Genomic DNA, 9,240 nt, shown 5'->3' on the forward strand with positions numbered 1-9,240 from the left:
TCTGTAGTGGGGAGTTTAGCTCAATCGGTCAGAGCATCGTAACGCGTAATCACGGAGATGTGAGTTCGAGTCCACAGCTAACCACCTACACTTTCTTCTGCAAAATAGGGGTAGTTTATCATGTTCAGGCCATATTATTAGCATTATCCTGCGATTGAGAATTTAAAATCTCTTCTTTAACTTGCTAAAAGCATAACGTCGTTTGTTTGTTTATGTTTGTCGTAATTTGAATTTAACACACACACATATCTATAGTTTTTTGAACTTTAAATTTTCTGATGCGACTTTATCTCCTTCTCTATCACTTTTCCCCCTCTCGTTCTTCCTCTGTTACTACTACGTATCTCTCTTTACCCCTCTCGTTCTTGCTTCTGTTACTACTATATCTCTCTCTTTCCCCTCTCGTTCTTCCTCTTGTTACTACTATATTTCTCTTTTCCTCTCTTTCTCTCGTTGCTTACCTATTCTTCTACTTCCTCCCCTTGTTTCTCTCTCTACCACTCTCTCTTCCTTACCCCTCCCTGGTCACATGCTTCCGGTCACTAATCCATTTCTTCCTTGGCTATCGCCGAGCAAACACGCGAACTTACTTCGTCCCGTCTTTTTTCAGTTCGTGCCTCACAGCGTTCATATACACGTAATTTTTCACTTCTGGCCGCATAGCCTTTTCTGTTTGTTTTCCTGTCTTGTTTTTCGTCCGCCACGACATTCCTCCATGGCACATGTTTAATTTGTGTATACAAATTTAATTTGCGGTCCATGGGAAGAGCCATTTTAACGATGCGTCCTGCCCAACTCTTCGAAACGCCGGTGTTAAAATTGGGGGTAGCTGATGAAGGAAAAGGTTCTCTATGTGGCTTGTGTGTTTTCTGTACTCTGGTTATTATTATTTTCTTTCTACGTTTTGTTTGCAATGTCCTGTACCCTGATATGCACCTATATATACAGGTAGACGTAGGTATACACATACCTGTACGTATATATGCATATACTCCTTTATTATTTCTTTTATATATATATATATGTATATATATATATACAAACCTCCCGTGTCTATAGTCCTTTCGGACAATTATTCATTTCTCCTTTGCGTTACCCAATTATGTCTTGTCTTCCAGCCCTAAGGATTATACTGTATATGTATTATTACCGTTTTAATTGTTGTATCGATGTGGCTGTAGGTCTTTATTCTGTTTATTATTTTGTCCTGCGTCCGTCCACTAACGACCTCGTCTTGAGCTTGTCTCGAACCTATCTCGTTCTGTTATACTTTGGTCCCATTCCTGGCAAGTTTCTTGGTGGTGCGTCCAAACTGGAAGCAATATTATCGATAATAGCCTGAATTGCGTTTGACTCTCTGACCGATAACTGAAGGGTTGTTGACATTCCGTATTTTCTGTTCGTCTGTGTATTTAGTATATGTTCGTATGTTTATTTGCTACACGTCTTTTGAATTATAAATATACATATTTGTGTGTGTGTGTTTGTGTACGTGTTTGTGTGTGTGTGTGTGTGTATGTGTGTGTGTGTGTGTGTGTGTATGTGTGTGTGTGTACGTGTCCTTTTTCAATGTGTATAAATAACACGGAAAAAATAAATATATAGTTACCAACGTAGCACAAATTTCATATAAGTACCAAAAATGTTACAGCCTACTTATAAAGGTAGAATTTTCAGGGTTTAGTGAAATGTTTTTGTAAAGAGATGAATAAAGAAATGGAGTTAAACGCAGGTGTTATTCAAATCTTTATACTCAAGACGTATGTTTCGGAGAAAATATTGGTATTACTCCAGAGGAAAAATAATGATGTAAAAGAATGCGATCTTTTCAACAGGGAAAATAGAGAAACAAAACACATCAATGAGCCGAATGTGATGATTGCATATATGTTGAAGGGAATGCTGGCAAGATATTTTTTTAAAAAATAACCTTAATAAATTTAACGTCAAATGCAATTTAGAGGAGAAAGAAAGAAATTAGCAGATAACCAAGAGTGGCGAAATGTAGAGCGATAGAAGAATAGGAATAAAGCTATCGTTCTACATTTCTCCACTCTTGATTTTCTGCTAATTTCTTTCTCCTCCTTTTTTTTCTAAGTTGCATTTGACGTTAAATCTATTAACTGTTTTCGTTTTAAAAAATAACTTGCCAGCGTTCCCTTCATCACACACACACACACACACACTCTCTCTTTCTCTCTCTTTCTCTCTCTCTCTCTCTCTCTCCCTCTCTCTCTCTCTATGAATCAGCCATCTGCCCAATGCAAACATAGAGTCCTCCCCGTGTGTGCACGGTACATTTGTATACAAGATTTGTACTCATACAGAGACTCATCAAAGAACATTTTGATTTTTCTCTGTATGAGCATTTATCATATTTATTTGTATATTAGGCACTCCTGATTCCATTTACCGGCGTTGTTAACGTACAGCGACAACTGCTACTACTACTACTACTACTACTACTACTACTACTACTACTACTACTATTACTACTACTACTACTACTACTACTACTGCTACTACACATTGGTCGTAGTTGGTAATTCTCACTCCGGTTTACATCTTGATTGGTATTTAGATGCAAATGTATGAACCATTGCCGCATTTTGCTATTGCTGATGCGATGCATAATCTGCTGGGTCATCGCACCTCCACACCCATTTTGAATAGTAATCAGGAAAACATAAGAGATACATTTCATAGATTGGGATTTAAAAATTGACGTGTCTAAATCTAGTTATACTATTCACTGCATTGACATTTTATTGAATATTGCTGATATTTAGAAATGCAATATAACTTTATGACTAAAATAATGTGAGAATTATATTTGTCAACCCAACTGAGAATTGAACAAATTTTGTCAAGATATCACTTGAAACAATTACTCATCTTATTTTTGAAAGCTTTTAAATGTCCACTTGTTTTTCATTTTCATTGATCCGATTTCCGCAATATTTGAAATCATTTAATGGTAATATGATGTCGAATACGAGAATTATATATTAATTACTGCTATAATTTCCACATTTTATCTCCGAATTCAGACCATATATAACTTAATGTCTAAAAGTAATCAGCTCCCAATATTTTGAAATTTTGATAATTCTTTCCATAGTATTAATCACTTAGAGTTATTATAATTTGTATTGTCAAACATAATGGCTACACTTATTTCCAGTCACAACGTTTTCATTTGTGTTTGTATATTTTTTTACTGGAATCAGTATGTTATCGGTCTAAACGTGTCAAACGTGTCTAAACGTGTCAAACGGACAGGCTCTGCTACGTATATACACATGTGTGTATATATATGTATATATGTATATAATACACATGTATTATATATGTATAAATATATATATATATATATATATATATATATATATACACATATCAATGGCGACACCGGCAGTCGGAGTGGTCGGGTTTTTTGCCCGAGTTTAAATTTAGTAAAGTAAACGTGCATTTGCAAGCAGATTCAATTTCTGCCAACACTGACTTGAGGTTCTCTTATTGAGCTGGTCGCAGTTCATTTATTTTCGTTCAGCATGTGATGGTGATCTTAGATGTGCTCTAGATTAAGAAAAATCATATTGGTGCCAGACGTTATCTCAACAGCGTTCGCACACGCCTGACTCGGAACCGGAAGTTACAGTCCGATTTATCATCTACTATCGTAAAGATTAAAAGTAATTCAAATTTGATGAAACTATCAATTTCTAAAGAGATTACGATATAAATTCAAAATCTATAAAAATTTTCTTTCAACAATATTGTCAAAGGAACCAAAAATTATCCAACAATTCCGGCTAATACAAACGAGACTGGTAGGTGTAAATAATTAACTGGTATCTCTTGTCAAGAGTACAAGCGACCTTCAGATAGCTGATGCGTGTTATACACTTTGCTGCCATTCTTTGATTTCTGTTATGCTGTATGTCTGTCTCTAAGGATCACTTTTGTTTTACAGGGTGGCTTTATTTTTACCCTTACCTTAGAAATGGAAAGATACACAGTACTAGATATAAAAAAATAAATCATTTGGGACTGGAGATATTGCGGAAAAATGTGAAAGTCTCGGAGCATGCATGTGTCATATGCGAAATCTGTGATGAGCCCGAGTGACGCTGATGACCTGGATTCGCCACTGATATATATATATATATATATATATATATACTCAACATGAAAATAATGCTTGTATGTGAGTGTGTGTGTGTGTGTGTGTGTGTGTGTGTGTATGCGTGTGTTAAATATATTTGTGTGTGTGCGCTTTCATAATCTTTAAAAAGTTGCATGTGTATCATATTTTGTTTACATTTTGTGTGTATATGTGCGTTAATATGTTTGATCACGTGATAGAACTGAAAACTTACTGCTGTTAAAATATTTGTATTCCACGTCATCAAAATATATGCTGCATACATTTCTATCATTAGACAAAATAATAAAAGTCAATTCTCGGAAAAATATATTAATACTATTGTTATAACAATTACTATTATACAGTTATATCTAATAATTAATTATTTTATTATTTAGTTATTGTATTACACATAATCTAATACAGTTATGTTTTCCGACTACTCTGATAGACTTTTTTCCCAAACGAAAGATCAGAATTTGGAAGCTGATATTTTGTGCGTGATGACAACCTTTCGATAACTAAAACATTCAACGAAGGAAGTTCTAATAAGCTTTAATGAATAAAGTAATTTCAAATGTTAGAGCAGGGGTGCAAACAATACAAAGAAGAATTTTAAATTTAACTCAGCGTTAAATTACGAGATAAAAGCAAAGAACGACGGAATGTCAAATTACTAAAAGGACAGGAAATAGCAGGAAAATACAATCGAAAATATCCGTTCGTCTCTCAGACATCAACGGACGTGTAAAAGCAGGAAAACACAACGGAGGATATCCGTTCGTTTCTAAGAAACAAAAACATACTCTGACGATAAACTAAATGTAGTTGAGCAGCAATAAAAAAAATGGATAAAAGCAGACCATATATACCTTGGCTTTTACTATGGAAATAGACGCCAATACGCTTGTGGCTTTCGATTGGCTAAAATTCCCCAGCATATGCAGAGTTTAAAAGCTATTAACTTTTTTATTTATTCATTTATGGCAAACATGAATTTCATTTCCATAATCAGCACATAAAACTACACAGATATATCAAATTTGATATTAATTACAGCAAGATTAAAGAAATTGAAAAGTGAAAGCAAAACAGAATCCCCGTCCCCATATCTTGCTCTGTTCAAAAATGCTTAATCTTGGAGCAGTTTTCGGAATATCAGTCTCGTATTCACTAATCCCACACCTTTGTTTTTTGATTAATCACAATTTTTAGTATGGCATCATAAATAAATTTACACTGTATCCAGTTTCCACAGTAAAAGTGTCTTGTGAAATTTTGTTAAAATTCATAGATTTTCTACCCCTTCATGTATTTTAGGGTGTTAGCTATCATAGGGAATCGTAATGTACATTCAGTAATATCATCATTACAGCACCGAAACTGCCTTTGATAGTCTAAGTGGAAACTTGTGAGTGGTAGCGTGATACACGTATCTCACATGTCTACAGTTCATTGAGCTGCTGTAATCCAGCTTTCCATCTCAATGATTTGTTTAAACAGGTGGCGTTTGACATCAGCCTGTATCTCAAACGCAGCTCACCATGATTTTACGAACCATTTGCTAATTCTGTCTTTTAAGGTCCTATTTCATTTGGCTTGAAGGATGATCGTCATGAATTTTAATTTTTTCCCACTATTCCTGACCCTCCAGATATTTCTTTCCAGAATTTCTTTTACATTTCTATCCACCACACTGTCGGCTAGCTAAGTGGTCTTGAAACTAAGAATCAGTTTGAAGACGGACATGAAGTTATTGTTTCAGCGGAAAATTTATCGCTCAGCGCTGCGATGTTCTTTCAGTACTCTTGGAATACGAACATGACTTGCTGTTTTGGTTATGATGTAGTCAAGATTCATGTCAGTGCTTTGGGCGCATTCACTTCCAAATCACTATCCAGCTCTTTTCTGCTGGGAGACAGTGCCTTGAATGATGCGTCTTTCCTCGGATCATAAAGTGATGTGATATTCCCATATGTATTGCATTTCGGATACCATATGACTAGCGCACAACTCTAAATTTTACTCATACTGTGAATCAACACTGTGCTGGTAACAACCAGTTGCTCATCGTAGAAGTATAAATACTACTAATGCTGAGGAGGCGTTCATTCCTCTTTGGACATTCTCATAATTCTGTCACTCATAAAATATATCTTTAGGAACAATTTCATAAAATATTGTCAGTCGTTTTCATTTGTCCTTTTCTCGGAGCAAAGTTTGAGTAGCCTACTCGATTCTGCTGGTTACCAACTCTTAATACATATGTATTTAATATCGTTGGTATTACCATATTCTGTCAGTCACGTCTCACAAAGAACGATGATAATAATATTCCATCTCTATTACCCCTATGCCCCATGCCAGCTGTGTGGTGTGTTTCTTGTTCTTCCAGTGTTCCTCTCTCTAGTAACGTTATACCATTCATTTTGGTTATATAAACATTCCCTGTCAACAACATCATTTTTTAAATGGAGTTCGAGGAATATTATTGTCACTGATGGTGATCGTTTCGAATTACTTGGGATTTATTTGTACTCTTAAGACTAATAGTAGGGAATCAAATAACAATAAGCATTGCATTCATATGTAGCATAATTTCGATGAGATGTAATATACACATCGCGCAAAAGATCACTACAGTAAAATGATTTTTGTAACTTGAGAGCGGATTTATGTACTCATCTATGTGTGATGTATGTCTCTCCTGGTGAGTAGCTAGAATAAATTTCATTCACTATTACCAATGCTTGCTTGCTAATTTCGAATTTCTCTTTCTACTAGACATAACGCCTAAATCCCAGCACATACATATCTCAAAATTTCAGGAGAAATTAATAGAAAGTATTATCATGGTCTGATCACAAATAATCATGATCTAGGTTGTTCTGTCGAATAAAACACTGATAGAAAAATTATATTGGTTTGCATTGTCGCAAACAGAGATTTGTGGGAAATAGAAAGGTATCTTAGATACTCAGTGTTTTAAGATGAGAACGAATTAAATAGCTAAAAACTCCCAACAACCCAAACCGAATTCTGATAAGACCATTAAGGCAATGAAACTGACAACATTCTAGCGAAGGAATTATTAGGAAATACAGTAAATAAATAATTAATAATCACAGGAAATTAACAAAATTACAAATTCTTACGACCGAAGATTATAATAAGGATTTCGTGTAAAGAAATTGCATTGTATTTTGATTCATCCTGTTCGTAAAGTCTATTTTATGTTGGCATTGATGAACGTATGACATAAATAGATCGATAAACAACATGTATATTCAATTTGTGCATATATTCTGCCCTAAGGAATTTCTTTGCGAACATAACTCTATAGAGAGTGTATTTGGCTTCGCATAAAATTTAACGAAACATTATTTAACATGCAAGACATTCATTTCATTCCGCTAATCAAGATACATTGGGAAGAACTGATATAATGAAATGAATGAAGTAGCAACAGCGTTTCTTTGACAACGGAAATATTACGATAAATAAGGAATAGTTTGATTTACGATATTATTATCATTTACTATAATATTTGACCACATTCCAAGATTGAGCTATCGCACTTGTTATCCTAGAGAGTGATTTTAATTTATATAGTGTATAGCTAGATTATTGTCGTATTACTCTTACGAATACAATTGTGAATAGTTTATCATGGTTTAAAGGTGATGTCGAAAATATCAGATAAATGACGAGAGTATTACAATGCAGAAAATATGAGAGAATAATTAGCATCAGGAATCTATGTTCTCTTAAAATGTATAGGAGAATGCATAAACTGATAAAAGTAGTACGATATACTTATCTTATAGTTAATACTTTTAGATGTCATTTTCTAAGAGGCTTAAATCATCGGAGATATTGCTAAATGGCTTCATTATAATGTTCAATGGTTGAATACGTCTGAGAATAACAATGAACTGGACGAGAAAATAATGTAAACAGAAGGTTTTTGATATTGATATACATATACATATACAAAGTCAATCTATATTTTGTTAGAATTTTAGAACAGAATATTTCTAAAATATTTTGGAGAAAACTCCAATATCTTTAAAAAATTGAGTAGCTTAGCTCCAAGATATTTATGATGCAGTTAGGCATTTGTACTATTTTGGAAAGTCTCTTTGCCTGCTCATATTTAGTTTCAATTGAGCTAAATTTGTTTGCGTTAATAAGGTTTTATTTGAGAAGAAAGTAATTTTGCTTCTGGCGTATACAAATGTACGTGTAACTTTCTTTTCTTCATTCCAAATTTAAAATAATCCAATGCTATTATTTGTTCAACTATTGTTATATTTCCTTTATTAGCAGACATCCCATGATTAACTACATAAGTTCATAAAAACGACGTAAAAGTTTGTCACAGTGGCTGTATCTCAAGTGCATGAAACCTGCGATCAAGGTTCGAATTTCTCTTGTATATGCCGTTCATGTTAATTTTTTTTTTTTTGCCAATAACAGAAATCGCTTTGGCTGATGGTGCAGCCGAAATCTCTCTCTCTCTCTTTCTCTCTCTCTCTCTCTCTCTTTCTCTCTCTCCCTCTCTCTCGATCTTTCACTCTCTCTCTCCATATATATATATATATATATATATATATATACGTACATATTTATATATATATATATAAAAGCTGTATACATATACATGCAAATATGGAGGTATATGTAAGTATACACACACATGCATGTGTGTGTTTGTGTGCAAATGCATTTATACATATACAAATGTTAGTATGTTTGTATGTATGTATAGTTTTGTAGACAGTAAATATCTTCTAGATTGGCACACAGTGCTATAATAAAACCAGGAGCAGGGTCATAACTTCTGTGAATTTCTAGATTTCTAAAATTAATGCTAAAGTAGCTGACCACATGAAAGGTCTTTCATTAAGTGCTTAATATTTGATATTTATGTTGAATATATTTTATGAGAAATATATCCTTTCATTTAATACAGTACAACATTGAAGAGAAAATCTGTTTTTGTAAATTGTCAGATAACAAAACCTGAGGTGACTCGATATTTGAAGAGTGAAGAGAAAACCTCGAATTTTTTTTTTTTTTTTTTTTTT

The sequence above is a fragment of the Octopus bimaculoides genome, chromosome 3 (genome assembly GCF_001194135.2).
Source record: "Octopus bimaculoides isolate UCB-OBI-ISO-001 chromosome 3, ASM119413v2, whole genome shotgun sequence".
In the NCBI taxonomy this organism is placed as follows: domain Eukaryota; kingdom Metazoa; phylum Mollusca; class Cephalopoda; order Octopoda; family Octopodidae; genus Octopus; species Octopus bimaculoides.